Genomic DNA, 5,907 nt, shown 5'->3' on the forward strand with positions numbered 1-5,907 from the left:
CATTGTTCGCACCAAATCAGTTGTTAAGGATTTATTTTGGTGGCCGGGAGTAGACAAAGCGGTGGAAAGGTTTGTAAGATCCTGTAAGGTGTGTTCAGCGGCGGACAAAAGTTTGTGTACCTTGAGACCACCCATGGAACAAGTTCTCTTACCTAAACAACCTTGGGAATGTGTTGCGGTAGATTTGTTTGGTCCTGTAGGGGACAAACAAGAATATGTGATTGTTCTTATCGATCTATTTTCTAAATGGCCTGAAATCGGTATAATAGAAAGAGCGGACACTGCTAGTGCGCTAGAGTTTATGGACAAGGTATTTTTATCCGAAGGTATTCCAGCGAAATTGTTAAGTGATAATGGTGTGCAATTTGTTTCAGATGCTGCTAGAATGTATTTTGAAAGAGTGGGAATTAAGCACAAAACTACGTCTTTGTACAATCCCAGTGGCAATGGTACTGTGGAGAGATTCAATAGAGTCATCAAAAATGTTATTCAGAGCTCTATGAGTAAAGGCGATTGGCACACAGCTGTATTTAAAGCTGTATGGGCGTACAGAATTACTGCAAATCTAACTACTGGATTGAGTCCTTTTGTCATTATGAGAGGCAGGAAACCCAGGGGTAAGCATAATCCTGCGTGGTTGTGTGATGTGGGTGTGGAGCATTGGTCTTTGGAATTGGTTAGGGATAATTTAGACAAAACGCAAGAAAAAAACAAGTCGTACTATGACCAATCTCATCATGTGAAACCTATAAAGATTTCTGTGGGAGATTGGGTACGGGTTAAGAAACCTTATAGAGTTAAGAAGAATGAAAGCCAATATTTTGAACCAGAACAAGTGATGGAAGTATTGCATAATGCTGTTAGATTGAGTAATGGAAAGGTTTGGAATCTCAAACGCATTGCTTTAATTAACAATAAGGAGTATATTGTGCGGGAAGCTGTTGGTCCTGAGATTGAGAAAGGAAGATCTGATTGGTTAGAAGATGAGTTACAAGGTGTTAGGACTTCAGGAGAGGGTGATTGCATTTTGCCCGCGTCCCAAAATGGTTCTAACTATGATGAAAGCGAAACGTGTGAGGGTACTGATTCGGAATGTGATGTGGAAGATGCTACGCGTGTGGAGAAGAGGAAGGTGACACGTCCGGGTTGGCTAAAGGATTATGTGTTAGGATATATACTTGAGGGGTAATCTTCCATCTTTACATTTCAGGGAACTTTATCATCTTTGTATTCTAGCTTTGAATTGTTTTGTTTTTGTTCTTTATTTTGTTTATCTTTTGGTTATTTATTTTAAGATAAGGAAAGGGGATGTGTTGTGTGTGTAAGCACATTCCTTGATGGAATGTATGGCTAATGACGCAAGGGAGTTCCAATGTCCACGATGTTGGAATTCTCTTGTGGTCAGTTGACTACTGTACAGACCTGTTCCCTTGCACTGTACTGGCTATCTTAATAAAGGAAATAGGGCTTGGAGCCCTGTCAACTTCACGTCAGTGTTTTTTATTGGTTTGTGGGCTTGCCTAATAAAAATCTGCTTGCTTTCATTAGTCGAAGGCACGCAAGGCACGCATACGTCATGCCTTTCCGGTGGCTAGCCCTCCTCGAGCGCAGCGACCAAGTACAGAAAACATGCGAAGTGTAGAAAAAGTGTTTTCCATCGGGCTCAGAAAACAACATGCGAAGTGTAGAAAACATGGAAGTGTGTAGAAAACATGGGAAAAAAAGTGTTTTCCATCGGGCTCGAAGTGTAGAAAAAGTGTTTTCCATCGGGCTCAGAAAACAACATGCGAAGTGTAGAAAACATGGAAGTGTGTAGAAAACATGGAAAAAAAAGTGTTTTCCATCGGGCTCAGAAAACATGCGAAGTGTAGAAAACATGGAAGTGTGTTGAAAACATGGAAGTGTTTTCCATCGGGCTCAGTGTGGCAGTAGTTAATTTCACTTTCACCCGATAGATGAAAAGTCGAGTTAGGAGTTTACAACGCGATCAGCGCTAACATGATCAAACATTGCAAATGCTTATTTTTAATTATCTGCTATTTACCCATAGTTTAAGATCGTCAGTGAAACCAGACAGGAGACCCTAAGATGGTTGTTAGACACCTCAAAATTGAAGAGCATAATCAAATTCTCATCCAAGTCCTATCATCATGTTCTACATCTCCAAACAAAGCAACAGGTAATGATTAATCTCACTAACGATACAAACAAACTGTTATCATAAAGTAGTGAATGTACTGAGATCTTGAGAAACATAGTGCAAGACCATTAACATTTATAAGGATTTTTTTATTGCTTATTCGCATTCCGAAACGCCATGAAATGTAATGTTATTTAACGTTATTGTTATGAATAAGCGCGGAAAAATGTATCCAAACTGCTTTCTCTATAGTTCCCAATAGTCTGTGCGAGTGTTATTTACATACAAGGTCATCTTAAGTAGGAGGGGGAGGGTTAGAGGGGGTGGAGGAGTGGGAGAATCAGTAGTTCAATAGATGCGCTTAACTAACAAAGGCAGCCATGTTGCAATTCACAAAAAACATTCTCGACAGTAGACAAAGGTCAGTTTTGAAATTAAACATGTTTCGTGTAGTGTAGCTGGGCAGCGAAAAGCCTGTCTTACAAACTTTCAAACGTAAATCTTTGAAAAGTTCAATTTGTTATTACAATTTGTTTTTTTCAGAAGTTATGTAGATACCTATTATGACATTCTTAAATATAGATGGATTCAACGATAGACGAATAATAAAAACAAATGAAAAATCCATGCGATGCTGTTTCACTACAATTGCTTTCAATGTCACGTTTGCGATGCAGTGTGCCGTAATGTGATTTTGAGATGTTTTGACTCAGAAAGCCTCCAACTGTCAATACGCATGCGTACTGAAAGAGTCAGTTGTTCCTTGCATGACTTACTAAAGTGTTCATGCCGTTTGAAAATATACTTCCCACAAATATTCCAGAACAGTAGATACGAACAGATCGTCAGTCACCACCCTCTTCTCAAATGTTTTTGTTTAATATAACTCTATTTTGTTTAAAAGAAATATGGAAATATATCTACTGTGTTCCACAGCTTTAACTACCCGTCTTCCCTCTACGTCTCTCTCGTCAAGCGCACAGCTGCGGCCAATCAGAACCTGAGCAGAGAGGAAAACAACATTTGCACATTATACGAGAAACCCGTCCCTTGAATGTAGGTTATTACCGCAGAGCCTGCTGGAATTTCATATAGCAACAGCTTTGTTTTTTTTTGGGGTTTGCGTTTTGCATGTATTATAGTATAAACACAGTACATAGCCTCCTTTTTAGGGTCGAGCCTGCATCGCATGAGCCTGCGTCGCATGTGCTTGCGAGACCCTTTAGGAATTAAAAAGGGCTCGGAGCCCCGTCCAGTCTTGTCAGTGTCTTTCATTGGTTTGTGGGCTTGCCTGTTAGAATCAGCTTGATTTCATTAGTGGAAGGCACGCATATGTAATGCCTTTTCCGGTGGTTAGCCCTCCTCGAGCGCATGAGGCTCGCTGTTTTCCATCCGGTTCGTGGACTACTTTTTAGGGTCGAGCCTGCGTTGCATGCGCACGCGTATCGCAGCAAGACGCTTTTGTATTTAGAAAAAGGCTCTGAGCCCTGTCAACTTCACATCAGTGTTTTTTATTGGTTCGTGAGCTTGCCTAATAAAATCTGCTTGCTTTCATTAGTCGAAGGCACGCATACGCCATGCCTTTTCCTCGAGCGCAGCGACCAAGTACAGAAAACACGCAAGGCTCGCTGTTTTCCATCTGGCTTGTGGACTTCTTTTTCTCTAATTTACGAGCGCGATCTCGCTTGGCAGAAGTCGAGCGCTTTACATAGTTAATTTCACTTTTTCAGGTTATGTACATAAATGCACTTTTGCCCGATAGGTGAAAAGTCGGGTTAGGAGTTTACAACGCGATCAGCTCTAACATGAGCAAAAGCGAGACGCGTTGCATTGTAAATGCTTGTTGTATACTGCTACCTTGAGCAGGAAAATACCATGAACTTCGACTTTCAGCATTTTAAAGCATAACTTGACCATTTTATATTCCATTTTGTACACTGTTCCTTAGAGCGGAATGACATTCTTAATACACAAGCTCCGTTCCAACTCACCTTATGGCCCGAGTATCATACACACATAACAACTTAAACACGCATAGATCGTGGTCCATGATGAATAATATGGAAAAGAAGCGAAATGGAAACTAAGCAGAAAAATTAAGATGCTGCAATTTGCATGAAATGTAGTACACAAAGCTAAAAGAAAAGGAGTGAGTAAACTGGACGCACAGAGAACAAAAGGCAACTAAAGAGAAAGAACTACAAACTGAAAGAGTATACAAGAAACAAGCAAGTCAGACATATTGCCAGCATGAAAATAGCAAACAAACATTAATATGTAATGTTAGAATTTGGGCCTTACTATAGATATTAGAAACATCTATAATTAACAAACACCAGCTTTAAAATCACCTCTCTCGTCCACTTTGTTTACTGAGCCACTCCTTGAACCTAGAAGGATCTTCAGATATAGACGTTTTACCATTAGAAATGATCCTGAAAACCCAAGGATAAGTAGCTGTGCTTTTGTACCTTTTGAAGTCTGAATACCTTGAAAAAAGACCTGCTCCAGTCTTTGCTGACAGCCAGGAGCTAGGCTTTCTGAGTCAGATAGTGTGAGAAGCTGGCGTGGTTTGTAGTGGGTTACCGGAGGTACTTACACCTTATACCAGGTCCAGTGATCCACCTCAGTGAAATGTAGGCAGTGTCTAGCAGCTTGCGCTGTCTAGGAAGCTGTAGCAGAGCAGCCAAGGCTGAACTAGGAGACATGCAAAGCTCTTGCAATACCACTATAGTCACACAGCACTTATACACAATAAAAGACAATACTCAGTGTTACCAAAAATAAAGGTACTTTATTTTAGTGACACAAGGCCAAAGAGGCAATACTCCTTCTGGAGGTAAGTATTATACACAATGTATACACTAGTAGCCAAAATCAGGTAAGTAAACAGTCATAACACAGTGCAAACAGTAGATTACAATGGGCTAGGGGCAACACAAACCAGATACTAAAATAGTGAAATGCGAATGTCAAATTCCCCCCTAGGCAAGTGTAGTGTTTAGAGGGGCACTGGGAGTGTAGGAAAACACCATAGGTAAGTAAATTACCTCACCCCAGAGCCCAGGTAAGCAGGAGTAAAGTACAGCAAGTTTCCTCAGAACACACTACAAGTCGTGATGAAGAATTATGCAAGAACCAAGCAAGACTGCTAGAAACAAACAATGGATTCCTGGACCTGAAGACCTGTGGAGAGAGGAGACCAAGCCCAGAAGTCAAAGAAGAGTCCAGGAAGAACAGGACCCCCTGCCAACCTGGAAGAAGGTGCAAAAGTGGATTCTCAGATTGGAAGAAAAGTACAGAAATGCACCAAAGAAAATAGCTGCGAGTTCCTGCTTGGTGCAAGAGATGTCCCACGTCGAGCTGTTGGATGCAGGCTGTTTGCATTGCTGGATTCCGCCAACAAGCCTGGGTTCAAGCAAGTACGCGGTTTGCATCAAAGAGGAGCTGTCTGGACCCAGGATGGACCTGAGTGTCTCAACTCGGCATGAGGAGACAGAGGGGGCTCTCAAGTACTTCAGAGAGCCCTTAGAAGACCAGCAGCACCCACTGGAATACCAGAACACGGGGACAAAGACGATGCAAAATGCGGTCCCCAAAGCACTACACTGGAGCATCCCATGCTGGCGGAGAACAACTCAGGGAGCTGTGCGTCGCAGGACGGAGTGCTGGGGACCTGGGCTACTCTGTGCACGAAGAACTGTTCGAAGTAGTGCACAGAAGCCCAAGGAGCTGCAGAAGACGCTGTGCACAGGGGCACTGTCGCA

The 5,907-nt window shown here is 42.0% G+C and overlaps 1 non-coding gene across 1 annotated transcript; it reads right to left on the reverse strand.

Moving 5' to 3' along the window:
* Window positions 1-2,068: 2,068 nt before the first annotated feature.
* Window positions 2,069-2,202, reverse strand: LOC138247503 (U8 small nucleolar RNA). The gene has a single exon (XR_011194536.1). It is a non-coding gene; the product is annotated as a U8 small nucleolar RNA (small nucleolar RNA).
* Between the last annotated feature and the right edge of the window lie 3,705 nt (window positions 2,203-5,907).

This window comes from Pleurodeles waltl, chromosome 7, assembly GCF_031143425.1.
Source record: "Pleurodeles waltl isolate 20211129_DDA chromosome 7, aPleWal1.hap1.20221129, whole genome shotgun sequence".
NCBI lineage: Eukaryota > Metazoa > Chordata > Amphibia > Caudata > Salamandridae > Pleurodeles > Pleurodeles waltl.